General features: G+C 41.3%; 1 long non-coding RNA gene across 5 annotated transcripts in view; it reads right to left on the bottom strand.

The window, feature by feature from the left end:
• Positions 1-20,534, bottom strand: part of LOC118211334 — a 73,872-nt gene that overhangs the window by 39,243 nt on the left and 14,095 nt on the right. For 3 of the 5 annotated variants that reach the window (XR_004761992.1, XR_004761991.1, XR_004761994.1), the window contains exons 4-5: positions 19,537-19,664; positions 6,532-8,446 (exon numbers count right to left, since the gene is read on the bottom strand). This is a non-coding gene — a long non-coding RNA (uncharacterized LOC118211334). Of the gene's footprint in view, positions 1-6,531; positions 8,447-19,536; positions 19,665-20,534 lie in introns of those variants that run through there. The other 2 variants (XR_004761995.1, XR_004761993.1) reach the window with 2 other exon arrangements.

The raw sequence follows: 20,534 nt of genomic DNA, 5'->3' as shown, positions 1-20,534 counted from the left end.
TATTGCTTATATGTGTCAGAATCACACTTTTTTTCCTACTCTGTAAAGCGTCTTTGAGACAGTTCTCTGTAAAAAAGAAAAAAAATGCTATACAAATAAAATTGAATTGAATGTAAGAATCATAATTATCGTACCCATAGCACTAATGTGTCCTGTGTGCATATATGCTATGAAAAGTTCATTTTTTTGGTAGTACTTGAACTGTATGTAAGTAAAGCGTCTTTTGCTCATTTATTTTTGTCCTGAATGGTGAATATATTAACCATATTTGATCACAACTTTTTACGTTTTCATTTTTGTAATTGTCTTGATCATTTATTACTTAAAGGAGTACCATGGTGATTTTCACACTTTCTTGATTTTATGTGCTATTTGCACAAGAGGCATTGAAGAAACACAATGAGTAAAGTACAACCGGTTGTCCTATTTTCAACCGGTTGAGAAAGTTGTCAACTTAGTGCGTCACAAATACAGTAACCACTCCCCTTTCCACGCCCCGTGAACCCATGGATAACTCGAGACCCATAGTTTGCGCCGCTGGCTTACAGGCAAGACAATGCAAATATTTGACTAACGCTAGGTTCACTTAAATTAGAGTGCCTTTTAAGGACTATTAGATTATTTCTGGTTATATTCATTTAGCTAGCTAACTCACGTTAGCTAGCTAGGTAGTTTGCTTTCATAAGGCAATGTTATCGATAACGTTAGCTAGCTAGTTTGCTTTTATGAGGACGTTATAGTTGTGCTTTTATCTTAACTTGGCTAGCTAGATAGCAAAATTATAATTGGATATAAGTCAACGTCCTTACCTTAGCTATCTATCAATACTTGATATACTACTAAGCTAGCTAGCTTGTGAAAATTCAGTCTCCCAAAAAGAGCGCGTATCATGGGGGTAGCTATGGTAACAGGGCACGGTCTGTCAATCATAGCTAACTGACAGTTCTCATTACCACGCCCAGATGGTATGAACTGTCTGGGCGTGGTAATGCCCCGTAAACCCATGGATAACTCGAGACCCAGTAGTTTGCGCTGCTGGCTTACAGGCAAGGACAATGCAAATATTTGACTAACGTTAGGTTCACTTAAATTAGAGTGCCTTTTAAGGACTATTAGATTATTTCTGGTTATATTCATTTAGCTAGCTAACTAAAGTTAGCTAGCTAGGTAGTTTGCTTTCATAAGGCAATGTTATCGATAACGTTAGCTAGCTAGTTTGCTTTTATGAGGACGTTATAGTTGTGCTTTTATCTTAACTTGGCTAGCTAGATAGCAAACATTATAATTGGATATAAGTCAACGTCCTTACCTTAGCTATCTATCAATACTTGATATACTACTAAGCTAGCTAGCTTGTGAAAATTCAGTCTCCCAAAAAGAGCGCGTATCATGGGGGTAGCTATGGTAACAGGGCACGGTCTGTCAATCATAGCTAACTGACAGTTCTCATTACCACGCCCAGGACGGTTCGGGTGAACTTTTATAGTGGGAAATTTAGGCTTAGAAAAATATGTTTTAAAGTACATTGAAATGACTGAATAATAAAAAAAATTATGCACATTTGTTTTGTTGTTGCCTAAAGTCAACTGGGAAGTGTCACGTTCAACCACCATGTTACTCCTTTAAGTGGTGGTGGACAACTGAATTCAAGATCAAAGTGAATCAAATCCAGCTCACTATTTTTCTTCTGGTACCTTTTTTCTTATTTCTGCCATTTTAACTTGTGCATGTGCTGTGCTAGACTATAATCTTCTCCCTTTTCTTTAAATACTCTTTCTGGCAGTGTTGGCAGGCTAGCATGGAGGCCATTTTAAACCTTGTGGGAAATGTGTAACTAGTTGTATTGATATTCTATAATGGAGCAAAATTAATAAGCTGATTCTTTGTTGTTGTTTTTTTTGTTATATTTTTTAAAAGAGCGGTTAAGCACGAATGTCTGTTTGTACAAGCGATGAATCACAATAGTATTTTCTTTGTTATATTTTTTAAAAGAGCGGTTAAGCACGAATGTCTGTTTGTACAAGCGATGAATCACAAATAGTATTTTCTTTGAGGGCCAAATCAAGGCGTTTCTAAATCTATCATTTCTTAATGACTGCTTTCATGATCAATGACTAATTTGACTGAGTTGGAGTATTGATTGCTGTGTCGTGACATCATTAAGCTATCAGGGGTGTGACGAGGTCATAGCGCCGGTGACAGGGCGTGCACCACCCCAGAGCCGCGTGACTCACGGCATCCCCCCCCCCCCTTCCCCCACCACCTTTCTACACAGGTCAGAAATGGATCCCATCAGGGTGAAGCAAGCCCATTGCCCGCCAGAGCTGAGACTGGGAAAAAAATTCAGTTCTTTTCAGCAACAACACTCTACGGCTGAATAGCACTCACTGTACCCACTTCTTTATTACACAGGGCATTTCCACCAGACAGTGGCCGTAAAATGAGCTTCGCCTTTCATTGCATCAGAAATGTAACACTAACACAGATTTCGGAGTACAAGTTTTATCTTAATAATTTAAAGCCATTATGCCAATAGGAGTTCAGCAAGTCAATGATTATAGAAAATAGACAGGACTGCAAGGCACCATGGGTATTTCCTATAATCATTATGGAGTAGCAAGAACCATACACTACTTCAGTGCATCTATTGAGATTGTCAAAACTCTTTTTATTGAGTAAAACTCAATAAAGTTTAAAGAAAGGCCCCCTTATCTTCACACTGTGATGATTAAATACAGTTCTATTATAAGGCTAGTGTGCTCTACACACATAAAAATGGATAGCCCAGCATTCACAGAGCTAGCAGCCAAGGCCTAGGATACAGAGACAGAAGACACACAGCAACAAATGGCATTCTCAGACCTGGGAGAGAAGCCGCTCTGACACATCAGCAGCTCCACGGGTGAGCCCCGTCCACTTCCGGCAGGATTTATGTATTTATTTTACCATCTGTGCCCGTGAGGCGCGTTGATAAATGCCGCTCTCCGTCTGGAGGTGCTGCGCGGCCCTCCAGGGGCAGTCACATGCAGTTTGGCGCTGTGCAGCCTGTGCTGCGGCTCCACAGGGAAGCTAAACCGGTGAGACGGACAGACTGCTGCTCACTGGGGGAGCTCAGGGTGGGAGCCGGGCCATGACCTGAGGCCCACGCTCCGCAGAGGGACCAACCAAGCACCAGCACACACACACGCACGCCTGCACACACACACACACACACACGCACGCACACACACACGTACACACGCACGCACACACGCACGCCTGCACACACACACACACACACGCACGCACACACACACACGCACGCCTGCACACACACACACACACACACGCACGCACACACACACGCCTGCACACACACACACACACGCACGCCTGCACACACACACGCACGCCTGCACACACACACACACGCCTGCACACACACACACGCATGCCTGCACACACACACACACACACACACACGCACGCCTGCACACACACACACACGCGCACACACACACGCACGCCTGTACACACACACACGCACGCCTGCACACACACACACACACGCACGCCTGCACACACATACACACATGCATGCATGCACACATACACACACGCACACATGCACACATACACACAAGCACGCATGCACACACACACACACACATACACATGCATGGGGACACACACGCACGCATGCACACACAAGCATGGACACATACGCACACACACACACACCCACACATATGCACGCATGCACACATACACACACACACACGCATGTACACACACGCATGCACACAAACGTAAACACACACACACGCACGCACACACACACACGCACGCCTGCACACACACACACACGCACGCACACACACACACGCATGCCTGCACACACACACACACACACACGCATGCACACATACACACACGCACGCATGCACACATACACACACGCACACATGCACACATACACACATGCACACCTGCACTCATACACACAAGCACGCATGCACACATACACACACATACACATGCATGGGGACACACACGCACGCATGCACACACAAGCATGGACACATACGCACACACACACATACCCACACATATGCACGCATGCACACATACACACACACACACGCATGTACACACACGCATGCACACAAACGTAAACACACACACACACTCATACGCACACACACAAATGCAAGGGACTTCTGGCACCTCTGGTAACTGACTTCATGCATTTTGGAGGACCAATACACATTATTCCAAGCTGACTGCAGTGGGTCAAGCTTCACTTTGCTTTTGGGCAACCAGATAGATATTTTTTCTCCAATATTCATTCAGATGGTTTATTCAGGTCTGTCTGTAGTATGATGTCTACCTCATCAGTCTTTCATCACTGGGTGCTATAACAAGTCATCTGGCTGTATGTCAGTCTCATAGAAAACAGCAGTGTTCACATTTTGAATATTTCATAACACAGCATGACATAAAATTACGTAACTCTTTCCCTGACACTGTGAAAAGATGTCTGACCTGTGCTTAATTTGATATGAAAATAGATAAGTCCATTCCATAAGGATGCCAATTATTCAGGAGCGTGAGGTCCTCGTCGGCAGCAGCTGTGTGTGCAGGCTTGATTATAGAGAATGTTTGGAAGCACTGTGGGGAAGCAATTAGTGAGAAAACAGACTTCCTGTATCTCTCCTTCAATAAAGCTGCTTTCTAAAAGACATTTGAAACCATCTAGCAGAAACGGGATACTTCTTCCCCATGAGCGGAAGACAGTAAGTGCACAGGAGCCCAGCAAGCCTCTCAAATTTCCATCAGCACCTGATGAAGGGCCTAGCGAGCTAAGAGTGGAGTTGTGCGCGCACACGCACGCGCACGCACGCATGCAAACACACATGCACACACACACTCACACACACACAAATGCAAGGAACTTCTGGCACTTCAATAAACTCAGATCAAACACTGTATGTGGCCATAATGCTGATTCATTACTTATTACAATTTTGTAATTTTATGTGTAAATTAATTCCTGAATGCAGGAGCTACAGTTGAGCCAAAAACTCAACCAGTTTTCAGTCACTCTTCTTAATTAACAAGTGAACAAGTAAAACACACAGCTTCTTTCTCCACATCATGTTAAGGAGATTAAACAATAAATTCAATTCTGAAAAATAGTGTTTTAATCACTATGTACAAAAGACAGAAAAAGATACACCACTCCGTTAACTATCTTGTTAGCTTTCAGCGCAACCTGCAGTAAAGGCTAGCCTAGCTAACAAAATCTGCACTTCAAGATCATTTAGATTACAAAATCATTGCAGATCTTTTCCATGAATATTCTACAAGTGTGCAGAAAAAAGAGTACATGTATCCACAAATTTTTTTAAAAATTCAATTAAATTGTACACAATTTTGTGATAAAATAAAAACTATTATCTATTCACCTAATAGCCTATTTGAGAAGAACTGCCTATATTTGATGATATTGAGTATTTTCTGAATGAATCGTTGTAATGTTAATCAAGGAAAATGACTGAAATCAGCTCAAGCCAAATAATCAGATTAAAGGGAAGTTTTTTGCCTCTTCAGTTTTCAGCTCAGAAACAGCCACTGTCTGAATGCATTTTTCACATGGCTTGTGCAAGTCGGCAAACGACCAACTTAAATGTTACAAAACGGCACAAATATTTGCTGGCGTTGATTCTGAAATCATACCAAAAGCCATTTGGTAAAAAGCAACTAGAATTTTCAGACATATTATGTGCTGTAAGTACATTTGGACCAGAGATTGAAATGCCTTTAAGGGGATTATTTAGGGTTGTGTCAAACTGTACAAGGTGCTTAACACTGGAGCATGAAGGGAAGGGTACATGAGCTAATAACATTATTTTAAAACAGATTGGAGGGAAAAGGGATGGTTGGGTTTGAATTCATATTGGATCAAATTATTTGTCCCCCTTCCCCACTTATGATAAGGACAATGCAATAAATTGTAACTGAACCATAAAGGACAGGCCACCTAATGGCAGCTGTACTGCGTACTGACAATTAGTTTAACTCCCCACTAAGCTGCCCCACTGCCATAGAGGCTGCTGGTACAATAATGGCTCTCTAATGCTTTAGAGTGGGTATTGATCCATGCCCTACATCACTGGCTCAGTTTTCTTACTTTGTTTCCCAAGCTCTCTACATCTCAGGATAAGATGCACCACTTTGCAGAGTCATATACCATTGTACAACTTGTGAAAATAACCAGTATCTATTGGAGCAGCATTCCAAATTCAGGGATATATGAGGGAAAACAAAATTATCCAAATAAATCTGTTAAAGGACATAGAGGTTTGTGTGACCTCTCATGAGATGAAATCCTCCACTGGTGTCACTGCCAGCAGAATGGACGGATGGGAAGCACAGTTCAGGCCCCAGCAGCAATGTTTATGGTCGACGCAGATAGGCTGAATTAGTCATCAGAGAAATGCAAACTGCTCAGGAGCCAGTTGGTTTGATTGCTTCAAACACACCCAGCTCAACCTGGCACCTGTACTTTATTTCTGAGAAACTATAAAGACAGCACCTGTTTAACAGAGTGCAGTTGCACTTCATTTACATTTGCTCAAATTCCTTCCATTTTTTTAGCCCAAGTAACAAAATAAAGAAAACACATTTGAATATTACTGACTAAATACAGTATAGTGTGTTCCTGGCACCTCTACCTTGGTATTGCTAGCATCATCTATATTCTATATTAAGACAGCATCATCGACCAACAAGCATTTGCAGAGCCGTGCTCTATCCACGCAAATGCACGCACATGGTGAGTGATGTCACAGCACACACAATGCGAGCCTAATGACTCAAAGCTCTCCCGACAGCAGGGACACAGGGAAGGGGCTGCAGGGGCCTTTAAGGGAGGCAGGCACAGTCTCCGTCACAGGGGAGAAAAGGGTGCAGGAAGAGGACAGAATTATACCACCATAATGAGGCTGTGCAATTTTCTACTCATCCCAGGCTGTGTTGTCCTGTTCCTTGGAACAACCTGTTCTGCCGAGGTTTGCAAAAGATGTGCAAAAAGGTTCCTTTATATTATTTATTTATTTATCAGTGTATTTATTTATTTATTTATCAATGTATTTACTTATTTATTTATTTATTTATCAATGTATTTATTTATTTATTTATTTATGTGTGTGTGTGGTAAGATTTTAGGCTGACTTTTTTCAGTAGAACAACACAGAGAGTTGCCAATGCCTTGAAAAGCTGGTATGGGCATGTAGTGGAACTGTGGGTCTTCAAGTCCAGGCTTTGACGCAGTGCTGGATACAATCTAGGCTGTACAGGTAAAGGACAAGCCTGGATGGATTGAATGCTGAATGGTCTGTTCTCAACATGTACTCATCTGTTCAACAGAATTAAACCCAGAAGGTATTCTGGGTTCAATTTCATTTCAGTTCTGCCAGTTCATGAAATGAATTGAAATTCAATCCATGAATCAAATGCTCATCATGTTCAAAGAGGATTTTATTTTGTGAACCACCTGAATTGAAATGAAATTAACTCCAAATTGAAATTTGTTATCAAACTCTGATTGGTCTATATGCCACACAGAGATCTGTCAACTGTCATGATTGACAGTCAGTGCATGAAGGGTCCTGAAGCAACTGGGCCAGATCACCCTCACCAGTAAACAAGGTACTTCCAAGATCCAGCGACACACCAGCCCTTGCACACTTTCTGGCCCACAGAAAGCTGGGAAATTGAGTATGGTAACATAATGCTGGGATGGGCTGGAATGTAAATAAACACGAAAATAAATTATGTTGGTCTTCTGGGTAAAACGTTAAGCATTTAAGTCATTTGTTTGTCTGTATGTTTGCCTTATTAAATCATACGATCACACAGCCTCAGTTTCTTTGCCCACGTCTCTTGAGTTGCAAAGGTAATTTGTGCATAGTAAAATGTTTAGAGTAACATCAACTCTCTACTGTACTGTACTTTTAAATTTACGAAGAGTACCGATTGCCTCCAGCAGACTTGTAAATGTAAATACAGTTAGTTTATTTAACACTGTTTGAGTTGATTTAATGCTTGGAATTTTGCTGTGTATACTCGATCATGTTGAGTCGACAGAAGGATCTTCAGGGTGAAGAGACAGCTGCCCTCAGAAGCGCCTGACCTCTCCAAGAATTCCGTATCTCCGGATCTAGGGTTTCGCAGACAGGAAATGGCTTGTTGACATGTTGAATTTTAATGTGGTGGCTATTTTCAGGTTCAGCGAGGCAACCTGACTCCCCTTCGCCCACGTAGTCAGGAAGCCAGGGCATGAATACGATCTGTCTGATAGCCAGAGACTTTGTTACCATAGATCCCTAGTGAAGCCAAGGTCCTCTCTGTCCTTAACCTCAGCCACTGTGCAGTGGGCGTTCGACCTTGGAAATCCATCCACCTGAAACAGTCAAAAGGACTATTCAAAATTCCCCATTTATTAGGTGATGTAAATAGGCGGACCAATTTTTAAAAGTAGTTCGAAAGTTGTTGGAGAGACATGCTAGCATTTATAGTACAGTGGTTTTAGCTGGCAGACCAACAGATTTACACCAGTTCTCCTTCTCATCCAACTGAAGAACCCCAATTGTTTTCTGTTAGACAATGGGAAGTTTTGCAGCGTACTATATCAGCACAAGGAAACTATTTTAATGGACTTGTTTTGACTTACCTGAAAAAGCCTGTAAAATATTTTCTTACTAATAAGAACAGCATGACTGTGGATGACAGGCTCAGCCTGACCCTGTCAAAAAAGCCAGAAGAACCAGCACTCTTCTAAAAATATCATCCCTCTCTCACACACACACACATACACACACACAAAGCACCCATCATTGCAAACAGATTTCACTGAGTATATCATAAACCTGCATCACAATGTATAAATAGAATGCTGGAATACAAGAGAAGAAAGCACGCCTGTTAATCTGCGCAAAAAAAGCATTCCAGAAGGTGTGAGAATTACAGAAATAGAATGGATCTGACTGACTGAATAAAGCTGATTCAAACTGACGATAGGGCGCAGACGGAAGCACGGCTGGAGCAGAGGCATTGTGCCACAGCTGCTAGCCTCCGTTTGCACATCAGACCAGGGTCACTCTCAGTCAGCAATGGGTTTATGAGGTGAAGACAGTCCAGAGTAACAAAAAATAATGTTCTCACCCAATTAATGTTACCCACAATTCCCTGGCACCCGTGCTGTTATCCCTCACACGGGAAGCACTTAAGTGTTGGGATTTAGAGTGATGCTCTAAAAAAAGGGTACACACAAAGGTTGAAGCAAAGAGCAGAGATAATGGCAAATCATCCGCATCGCAGGTGATAGTAGCTGCCATTATTTAAAAATAGATGACGTTAAGTGCCACAGTGGGTACAAGAGGGAGACTAAGAGTAGTGGGAGAGTAGTGGAGGGAGACACTGTAGTGCCAGTTTGGCTATATAGAGTGAGGTGTAGGGGGAGAAAACGCATTAAAAGCACAATAAATACATAGTTCCGGGTAAATTGAACCATGATACAGCGAAAACGGATGTGCTTTCAGACGGTGACAGAAGACACCAACGGGGGGCCAAGAGGAGAGACACATTAGGGAAGAGATGGGAACTTGCTTTCATAATTGGATGGTGCACATTGCCCACGCAGGCAAAGGGGACCCGTAGAGACCACAATGAGCAGGCGCTAAGCCTTGGTTAGCAGACAGCTAACAGTGTATCGGTAGAGCTGCGGCGATGGCTGAATGGATGGGTATCCGGTGAAGGGCACAGCGCTGAACACCACTAGCCCTGAGGATTTTTAGTTCATTAATAGGTGCAGGACCGGACCCCTCTGCCCTGCACTGCACACTGTAACCAGAGAGGCCCGTCGTGACACTGGGAGGAAATTACTCGTTTGACATCTTGATTTTTAATGATGGTGCTATTTTCTCCAAGAAATCCAACACTGTGGCTGGGAAGTAAGAGGAAGGAATGTGAGGGTGAGAGGAAGAGTGGAAGTGAGGAATGGAAAAAGGTGGAGAGACTGGATCGAGATGTAAAACATTTGTTTGCATTTTGGTCTGTTCCAACAGAGTTACATTTTCAGTGTATTCAGTGTATTCAGAATATAAATTACTCAGAGTACATACCCCTGCTGGATTCATATAAACTCTGTCAGTGATGAATTAACATTGAAAATTGTACTGTGAAGGAACTGGCATGCTATACAGTTTTAAGGAGACAGAACTCTGGCAGGAGGCCCAGGAGCACAAAGACTGGCTGTGAACTGCCTAACAAGAATCACAAAAATATATTTGGTAATGGTAATAATAATAATGACACATACTGTATTATTAAGTGCTATGCAACAGTGTGCATAAAAACAATGCAAATAATCACAAAAAGCAACTGAAAGAAAACATTTCTATTAAACCCTTTCAATGTAAGTAAGTAACAGCAACAGTAAGTTGTAGACAGTAAAAATGCTCAGTGTTAATTCAGCTCTAATAGAGTGTACCTGATCCACACAGGATTCAGATACACTCTATCAGGCAAATTTTTACTCTTTGTACTCAATGTTTATTTAAAACTGAAAATTGTACTGTGTGTCACAGTGCAAAAGACCTCTCTGCCATGTCCATTGCTATTCAATAAACTTGTAGGGAACACTGCAATCTAGAGAGAATATATATGGGAATATTTACATGAACATACCTGCAGTACAACCAAGAAAATATGAAGTTTGGTTATTAATTAAGGTTTTATCACACTTCTAGCTGCCATTTGTAAAGCTGAACATATTTAGAGACAAAATAAAAATTTTATTTATAAATAATATCTTCACTAGAAATTAAAAGATTAGAATACTTGACATATGCATTTCTCTCCTTTCTAAAATATCAAATATTACCCCCATAATTTCCATATGATTAAAGGCATTTATAAATACAGCTGTGGACCAGGACATATTGTACATGTTGATTTACACCTGACCTCTGACCCCTGGATGTATGTTTTTGTTGGCTATGACAGCTTTTAAAGTAATCATTTTCAATTGAGCTGTTTACTGCAATGAGCATTCAGTCCTAATACACTTAATTATGTTTATTAACTTGTTAAAAGATTGACACTGTCATGTAATTGCATAACATATAGTAAGCAGGGGTATAGGATGTCATTAAGAAGGAGAATTTCTAAAGAGAACTTCATCACATATTCATATAAAATACAGCTGAAGCAAAAATAGCATCAATCTGTCACCATCTTCAATAGCAACAGCATCAATCTTTTCATCTAAAATATGATGGCTGTTGAAGTTTAGATACAAATCATATGCTCCCAGGTGAATCACTTTAGTAGAGAAGCAGCAGTGAATGATCAATCCAGAGCAATGTGTAAAATGTGAGTCAAAGTCCTTATTTTCTCTGTAGGTGGAAAATATCACTGTTCTGTGAAAAATCTGATGAAATGTGAGCCTGAAGTCAGAGAAAGATTAATTAATCAGAATAATGAAATGACAGACTTCACAGACACACTCCCATCTTGTCCCTTTCCTAATTAAAATCTAATAGACTGAACCAAAGATTGATTGCCCTTTTATGAAAGGATTAGACCCTGCCCCAAAAATAATAGGCCTGAAGAGCTTCCTATAAACAAACGCAATAATCATTATACAGTATGGTCAGTAAAAGTATTCTGACATATACTGAATGGAAACATCTATTTCGTTCCAGATTTTGGCATTTCCCCATAGTGTATGAATACCTGTGTATACATAGCATACTGTTTGCTGACTATATATACACTACATGGCCAAAAGTATGCTGACACCCCTTCTAATTCGTGGGTTTAGCTACTTCAGCCACACCCATTGCTAACAGATACATAAAATCAAGCATACAGCCAGGCAATCTCCATAGACAAACATTGGCAGTAGAATGAGTTCTACTGAAGAGCTCAGTGTTTTCAACGTGGCACTGTCATATGATGCCACCTTTCCAAGAAGTCACATTTCCACCCTGCTAGAGCTTCCCCGGTTACTTGTAAGTGCTGTTATTGTTAAGTGGAAATGTCTAGGAGCAACAACAGCTCAGCTGCAAAGCAGTAGGCCACACAAGCTCACAGAATGGGACTGCCGAGTGCTGAGGCAAGTAGCATGGAAAAATCGCCTATCCTCAGTTGCAACACTCACTACGGAGTTCCAGACTGCCTCTGGAAGCAACATCAGCACAAGAGCTGTTCGATAAGCTTCACAAAATGGGTTTCCACTGCAGAGTAGCCGCACGCAAGTCTAAGATCAGCATGCGCAATGCCATGCATCGGCTGGAGTGGTGTAAAGCACACTGCCATTGGACTCTGGAGCAGTGGAAATGCATTCTCTGGGGTGATGAATCACATTTCACTATCTGGCAGTCTGACTAAAGAATCTGGGTTTAGGAAATGCCAGTAGAATGCCACCTGCCCAAATGCATAGCGCAAACTGTAAAGTTTGCTGGAGGAGGAATAAGGGTCTGGGGCTGTTTTTCATGGCTTGGTGGACCCCCTTAGTTTCAGTGAAGGAAAATCTTAATGCTACAGCATACAATGACATTCTAGAGAATTGTGTACTTACAACATTGTTGCAACAGTTTGGGGAAGGCCCATTCCTTTTTCAGCACGACAATGTCCCATGCACAAAGTGAGGTCCATAGAGAAATAGTTTGCTGAGTTTGACATGGAAGAACTTGACTGGCCTGCACAGAGCCCTGACCTCAACCTCATCAGACACCTTTGAGATTTACTGGAATGCTGACAGCAAGCCAGGCCTTATTGCCCAACATCAGTGCCCGACCTCACTGATGTGGCTGAATGGAAGCGAATCCCCGCAGCCATTGCAGGTACTCTCGGTCAGTCTGTACCGTCCATATGAAAAGAATGACTGTCTCGAAGAACGTGAAGCACATCTGGCACACATCTGATGACATCATGTGTGCACGCAGCCTTCTAAATCTCCGCCACACACCATCAGTGTGAAGATACTCGCACCACACAAACGCGAGCAACACGTCGTATGATGTGTGTGTCTGCGTACACATGCATATATATTACGTGTGTGTGTGTGTGTATATATATATGTATGTATATATATATATATATAATGTGTGTGTGTATAAAAAAAACCACAGAGTGTCTGTGTGTGCATATGTATGTGAGCATGTATAAGAAAGAGAGAGATTGAATGTATGAGAGTTCATTTGTGTGTGTGTCATGCATGAAAGTGTGTCTATGCCTGGGTGTATTACATGTGTGGGAGAGAGTGTGCCTGTGATCTCTTGTGAATTGTATATATGTGAGAGAGCGATAGAGAGCATGTGTGCACGTATGTGTGTGGGTGAGAGAGACAGAGAGTTAGCGATAGAGAGCATATGTGTGTGCTGTATGTGCATGTGTGACTGAGTCATGAAGAGGCATGACTGGGGTGGGGATGTGTTCACTCTGCAGCCTGTGAGGCTTATCAATAATTCACCCCACTGTCCAGAGTGTGAATGAGCCAGAGGTTCACATTCATAAATCAGGTACTTCTTTTACCCAGGAGTCAGATTGCATGTATGTGAGAGCTGAAATAGGGTTGGGGATGAGAAAGAGATTAAGATGGAAACAGAGACAGAGAGTATAGAACTCAATATGAAAAGAGGTTCCATTTATACTGTCCAGAGAGTAAGTCACAACTGGCTCTTAAGATAAGAGTTAAGACTTGTGTATAAGAGCTAGTCCAGTCCTGGAGCCATTTGAGAAAATCAAATACACACATTTTATGCATCTAAAAGGTTTTCTGGGGTGAGCAAAGTACAAAGTATATAACAATATACATTTAAGAAATTATCATTTAAGATGTGAAATCGTCCAAGGTAACAGGCCTGCATGTTATTTTTGTTTCTTTCTCCACTGTATGAATTTGCATGTTTTAATATATTCCCAAGGAAGCGTATGAGGAAAAAATGTTTGCACACCTGAAAGTGTCGACCGCAGCTGCCAGAAACACAAATGCAAATAGGACAATGAAAGGAGGACACAGACCTCTGAAGTGTAAGCCATGCAACCGGTAAGATACATAGTGCTGCAGAGTTTCACTTTCTTACTGATGAACATATGCTCAAGGAAAACACAACCTGGATCTGATTGCATAATCTCATTTGTATGAGATCTCCTTTTTAAAAAAAGGAACAGATGGGTAGGTATAATGCAGCATGCGTCCCAAAATGCCAATGGCTTTGGTGCTACGTTTGGCATTAAACACTCCAGTAATAATGTGAATACTGTTGCCTTTCTACCAGCTCAAACCAGTCTGGCCATTCTCCTCTGACCTCTGCCATCAACAAGGTATTTTTGCCCAGAGAACTGCCACTCACTGGATATTTTCTCTTATTCGGACCATTCTCTGTAAACCCTAGAGATGGTTGTGCGTGGAAATCCCAGTAGATCAGCTGTTTCTGAAATACTCAAACCAGCCCGTTTGGCATCAACAACCATGCCACATTCAAAGTCACTTAAATCACCTTTCTTCCCCATTCTGATGCTTGGTTTGAACTTCAGAAGATCGTCTTGACCATGTCTACATGCCTAAATGCATTGAGTTGCTGCCACGTGATTGGCTGATTAGATATTTCCGTTAACGGGTGTAGTTTGCAGTTGAACAGGTGTACCTAATGAAGTGGCCGGTGAGTGTATGATGCCTTATACTTGCATTTTTAGCATTGTATGATGCACTTATGTATAATGCACTGAAAACACTGCTATGAGCATTCAAAGTAACACGTAGGCAATTATAACAGCTTTTAGAATTTTACATAAATCATTACAAGCAGTGTTCTTATAGCTTGTAGTAATGATTCATTTAACATTATAACATTGTAGTGCATTAAATGTGTTTGCTTCATAGAAGTGTTATCAAAAGATTATTTTAGGTAAGTGAGTGGTTTGAGGTAGAGTACGCTATTGGGACTACTGGTTCTATTTAGATAACTCTTGATGCATGAGATTATACATATTTATGAAGAGATGGATGTCTGCACATGTATATTTATTGGAATGTTTATTACTATTTGTAGCATGTAATAAACCTTTGATTGAGACACTAGTCACAAATAATCTTCATTGATATTTAACAAAGGAACACTGGGTGTATTCCATTTGTATAACTGACAAAGAGGGCTCAAAACATTGCTCTTTGGATTGTGGTATAAATATATTAAAATGATAATCGGAGGCTACCACAGTGTGCAAGTTATTTTTAAACTACATCAATTTTCTTTTTAAACTCAGCATCTGGAAATTAGACATGCACGTGTATATTGATTACTCCATAGACTGATCCATCTCCAGCTACAGCAGCAGCTGTTCTCTGTGTGTCAGTCACCGCCCCTTCCCTCTAAAACAAGGCCAACACAGGGAGTGTGGGCACAAAGGAGATTTTACAATGAACTGCCACAAATTTGCTGTTATTATAAAAATCTGTTATTATGGTTATTGACATTAATTGCGTGATAATTTATGGTTAACTTAAATATATTCTATTTCAATTACTAGTATTTTTTAATACCGGAGAAATATAATATAACTGTGTCTTAAATGGGTGCCAGCTCAATACAGGGGTCCCTGGGTTTCTGTATGGCAGAGAGAGGAGAGGAGAGGAGAGAGTGATTAGGAAAAGCCCAACCCATCTATTCCTCAACTTTGGGTCATCTGGTCTCCTCTCTATGCCTGTACTTCTTCGACACATCTGTGGTCACTTCTGGCCATGCAGAGGTAGCATTATCTTCCCACAACAGTCAGAATGGCAGAGATATTGGCCATCTTCCAACACTGAAGATCCACCACATCAGACTAGACCTTGGCTCCGCACTTTTACCCAGCCCTAACAACTATGTTTATACATATTTTTTTAATTTAAACTTTATTATTCAAGATAGGCTAATTCAGATTAAAAATGTCTTTTTCAAGAATGACCTGGCCAAGACAGGCAGCAGTTTATATCAATGCATGATGAATGTTTCCTATTACAATAAATGATTTTCACCCTTGATTAAAAAAACAAAAAAAAAATGCACACACAAAGTTTCACAGTCAAGAAAACAAAAATCCGCCCACAGTACACACACACACACACACACACCACCTCTCCACCCACTCTACCGCCTCCGTCTCAGAGCGCGCTTGGTGCTCCCTTCCCCAGCTGTGTGGGAGAATTAATGCTAATCCCATATTATCAGCCCCACCACTTCCATTACACAGATGGGGCTGCACTGCTAATGGCTTCAGATATGAATCATGGCATTGGGTTATAATCCCACACAACAGGAAATGAAACCAGGAGCACAACAATATGAGGCTTTAGAAAAGAGCGGGTGCAGAGTTTCGCTGGAAAAATATGAGTTGTTAATTCTTCAAACCTCCAAGAAATGTGGAACAGCCCTGAGGAATGGAGAATAGCCTGCTGCTGAGAGAATTCTGTCATTTTCTTTGATTTTAATTAATGCTAAACGTACACCACACGCACATACAGGTCTTATAACCGGTCGAGTCGCAAAAGCCGGGATTAAAGTTGTACCACAGCCGTCTTTGTGTTTTATACCACTTGTAGTGGGGGGGGTGGGGGGGATCTCATGGAAAAACACTGAAAGGAGTCCCTTGGTCGTTCTGGCACGTGTGGACGGGTGAACTGTAAGAGTAGGATTACTGAACACAGCCTTGGGAACACAGCTTTGCCAGGCAGGACGAAAGGCATGACAGCATGGGGGGGAAAAAATCTCTCCCCAATGAAGAATTCATTAGGAATTCAAGACTTTTTACACAGTGAAAGCCTCTGCTACAGAGAGCCTTCTGCCCACTCTGACAGACACCACCCCACTCTTCACTGCTAACTGCATTCAGGAATACACGTTGATTCATGGCTAACTCTCTGGGGGGGGGGGGGGATGTAGAAAAAACTCAAGTCATTCATGCATCATGCCGTCCTGAGGGTATATCATACCCTCAGCTCTCTTACCACCCCACCCCACCCCACCCCCCACCCCTCCAAAAAAAAGCGGGTGGGATTTTTGTTGTTCCCCCCTGAACAGATCTGTCATGGTGGTTTGCAAACAGCTGTGAGGCTGATACACTATGCCGAATGCCTTAAGATTTTGCAGCACAAAATGAGGCGTTGACCTCAGCAGATGTGCTGGGAAGAGGGGGAGGGGTGCCCCAGAAGAGGGCGGATGTGTGTCCTCGCTGCTGTCCAGCGGCTGGAAAAGCTCCAGTCACATCTGCTGAGGCAAGCAGCGACCTAACCTCCGCTTCCTTCCCCTGGCGATGACCAGAACAGGACAAGAAATACCCCGCTGATCTCCTCTGTGGCCAACTCCTTAATGTAACAAACAAATATACCAGTACCAGCATCACCAACAGCAACACCAACAACACAACAATAGCAGTGAATCAGAATACTGTTTGCTTCCTAAATTCAGAATAAAATAGAAGAGTAAGATAGTCTATATATGCCAATACAACATCAGTTCCTTGTGCTATCCCTATTATGGTCTCCCCATTGAGGCATCAAATTTGTTAGTAAACACGTTTTAATCGTTTTACTGTCTAAGGATGCATAGCTGTTCGGATGTGCAGTGAGCAATCTTTTGCTTTCAATGAGCTGTGTTTCTGAAACCTATGGAACATTCTAATGGTTGTGCATGATTGACCTGTGCAAACTTTCTAGATGCAGCAAAACAGAAGTATTCAAGAAACTTAAAATTTATGGCTGCTAAAAAACCTAACAGGATGTTTTTCTTTGGCTTTGAGTCCCCCCTCGTTTTAAGACAGATTTCAGTATAGTAAATCACCATTTAATGCATAATATTTTATAAGAATAAGAAAAGTAACATTACATTTGTTACAGAACGTGCATTGTAGTTGAACTGAATGAAGGTCTGTCTTGTCAATGGAATAAATAGATCAATTATAAACACATTTTTCAGTTAAAGTTCTTAATTTACATAATCACCCTTTAAATAAATGTAGTTCAAGTGTACGCAGTCAACCATAAATCCACATGTCCCAGAGGAAAGCTGTTGTGGTAGCATTGTATAACTCAGTGGCATTTTTAATATCTTTTTAATAATTCATGCCCTCCTATATAACAATTTTCCTATGAAAGGGTGAGAACTGTATGTTGCTTCAGCTCGTAGATGGTACTGTATACCCGGGACACAGAGTCAGTCAGGGGAGGAGGCCCGAAGTGTCTAGCTAATGTAATCACACTAATGGGTGATAACTCAACCCTTGAGAAATAGATATGAGATCATAGGACTCAGGTTTCTACTGCCATTTAGGGGGTCAATTTAGGCTATTGTGAGCCAATTAGAGAGATCAGCTGGAGTATAAATAAGAGCTAGGCAGTGATTAAAACAGACAGAATCCCACTCTCTATGGCCACAAGACATCCTGAAGTGCTGAAATGCTTTCAGTGTACTTTTAAACGTTCCTTTGTTGGGAAATGTGTTTGATCTCACAAATGTGTTTGAGTGTCAATATTTTTGACTTGAAAGATCAAGTGTCATAACACCAGGACCAATGAGTGTTTACAAAGAAATAAATTGATGTATTACAAGTTATAAAATGCCCAATCGACAATATCATGATGGTCACAAAGGCAGATGTGACTAATTCATTTGACCTGTCACCAGACAAGCTTAGAAAAACCCAGTAACCAGTTTGCAAAGTGCTTTGAATTTTAGTTACAGTGGCAATAACACATCTGTCCATGGTGACTGCAAGTTCAATAGCAATAGACTCTAATATGCCAAGATAACATGAAGCAAGGCACAAAGGGCCAGCGTAACATCCAAAGAAACCTATAATCAGGTGTGATCCTGTCGAACAGAAAAATAAAGATACAGAGAACATATTGCTATACTTTATGCTGAATGAGCCGTTCCTTCTTTAAAAATAAATCTCCTGGTGATTTTCATGCTATTCAAGCCAACATGAATGAATTCTGAATAAATTAAGAGAGCAACAGTGAGAAAAGGGGGAGATAAAAATCAAACAGACAGAAAGAAAGAATGAAACATACAGAGAAAGGCAGAATATTTACATATGTGTATCAATGGGCACAACTGCGCGTTCCAGTTTGTGAGGAGGCCGCATGTTGTGAACACATTAGCTGGTGTCTGGGCCCTGGTCTGCAGAGTCCCCTGCCATGCTGATATCAGACATGCAGCACATATTGTTCACAGGAGGAGAGGATATGAAAGAGGGATCAAAGCCCCAACTGTGCTGTTCTCTCATTGTCAGACCTCCATGTCTGCAGTTCACACAGATGCACAGTTGCACATGATCAGCTTTGAAAGAGACCAGCATTTTCCTTTGAGGAAATAATTCCCACCAAATCCTAATTTGTCGCCGGTGACAGGTGAGTTGCTGCTGTGACATGGAGCAGAAATGACAGCAAAAGCAATTAAATGGCTGAAAGCTCTACTGATTCCCTATGACTGGGGTACTCACATGTGCGATGTCACTGCAATCTTCTCAGTGCTCTGGGGTATCAGTGCGTTGGTAGGTGATTTCCAACAAGCGGCTGGCAAGGAGTGTTTATTGCAGAGATAGTAGTCTTGATCTCAGCTCCAGAGCCCCTGGAAAGGGAAATTACACTTTGTGAGCTTAACTGATTGGTTCGAGTCTCGGGTTATTTTAGTGGTCAGTGTCCGAGTTGGCTTGAATGGCCCCCTCCAACTGGAGTCCCACCAACACAAGACCAAGACCATCAGATTAAGTCATTTTCTGCTGCTTTATTAAAGCAAACACCAGGGTTTGTGTTGACAACCAGGTCAAGCTGACTGGCATCAGAAAGCCATCAGACAGGGCAGAGAACAGTTTTTCAGAAGTAAAAATACAAACATCGTTTTCTTTTTAGAGTGCAATATGATGTCACTAGTCCTGCATGCTCGAGGCCTAGATGGTAGCTCTAATGGCAGCAAAATTTCTTATAACACGAGGTAATTTCGAAATCTAGCACATCACCTTATCATTTATTTATTTATTTATTTTTGAGTTACTCAATTAGGCTATTAATGAAACTGCCAATCCTGTAAACTTGTGGGTATAACAATCCTGGGGAAGATCCCATTGATAGACTAGGTAAAAGCAACCTCTGAGGATAAAAGTATTGCAAGATGGTCCTTCTGTTTTTTGTTTTTGTCCTTGTTTGTTTTGTTTTCATCTCTGATAAATGTTATCTGACCTAAAATAGCAATTCCTCTTTATACATGGTCTTTCTGTATTTAGTCTCAAAATTATCAAAAAGGTGACAAAAATTAGTTACAAAAAATATTCTATGGCCCATAAGAGATTTAATCTAAACGGGCATACACATGCAGGACAAAAACAAAAATATAAAGAAAACCAAATAAGTAGACATTTCTCGAAGGAGTGTCAATCTAAGACCAGTATTTTTTGTCTATATCATAACATTATGTACATTATGTATCATAACAAACTGATTC

The sequence above is a fragment of the Anguilla anguilla genome, chromosome 13, assembly GCF_013347855.1.
Source record: "Anguilla anguilla isolate fAngAng1 chromosome 13, fAngAng1.pri, whole genome shotgun sequence".
Classification (NCBI taxonomy): domain Eukaryota; kingdom Metazoa; phylum Chordata; class Actinopteri; order Anguilliformes; family Anguillidae; genus Anguilla; species Anguilla anguilla.
Note: the sequence above shows the minus strand (reverse complement) of the source record. Positions and strands in the feature narration are given on the sequence as shown.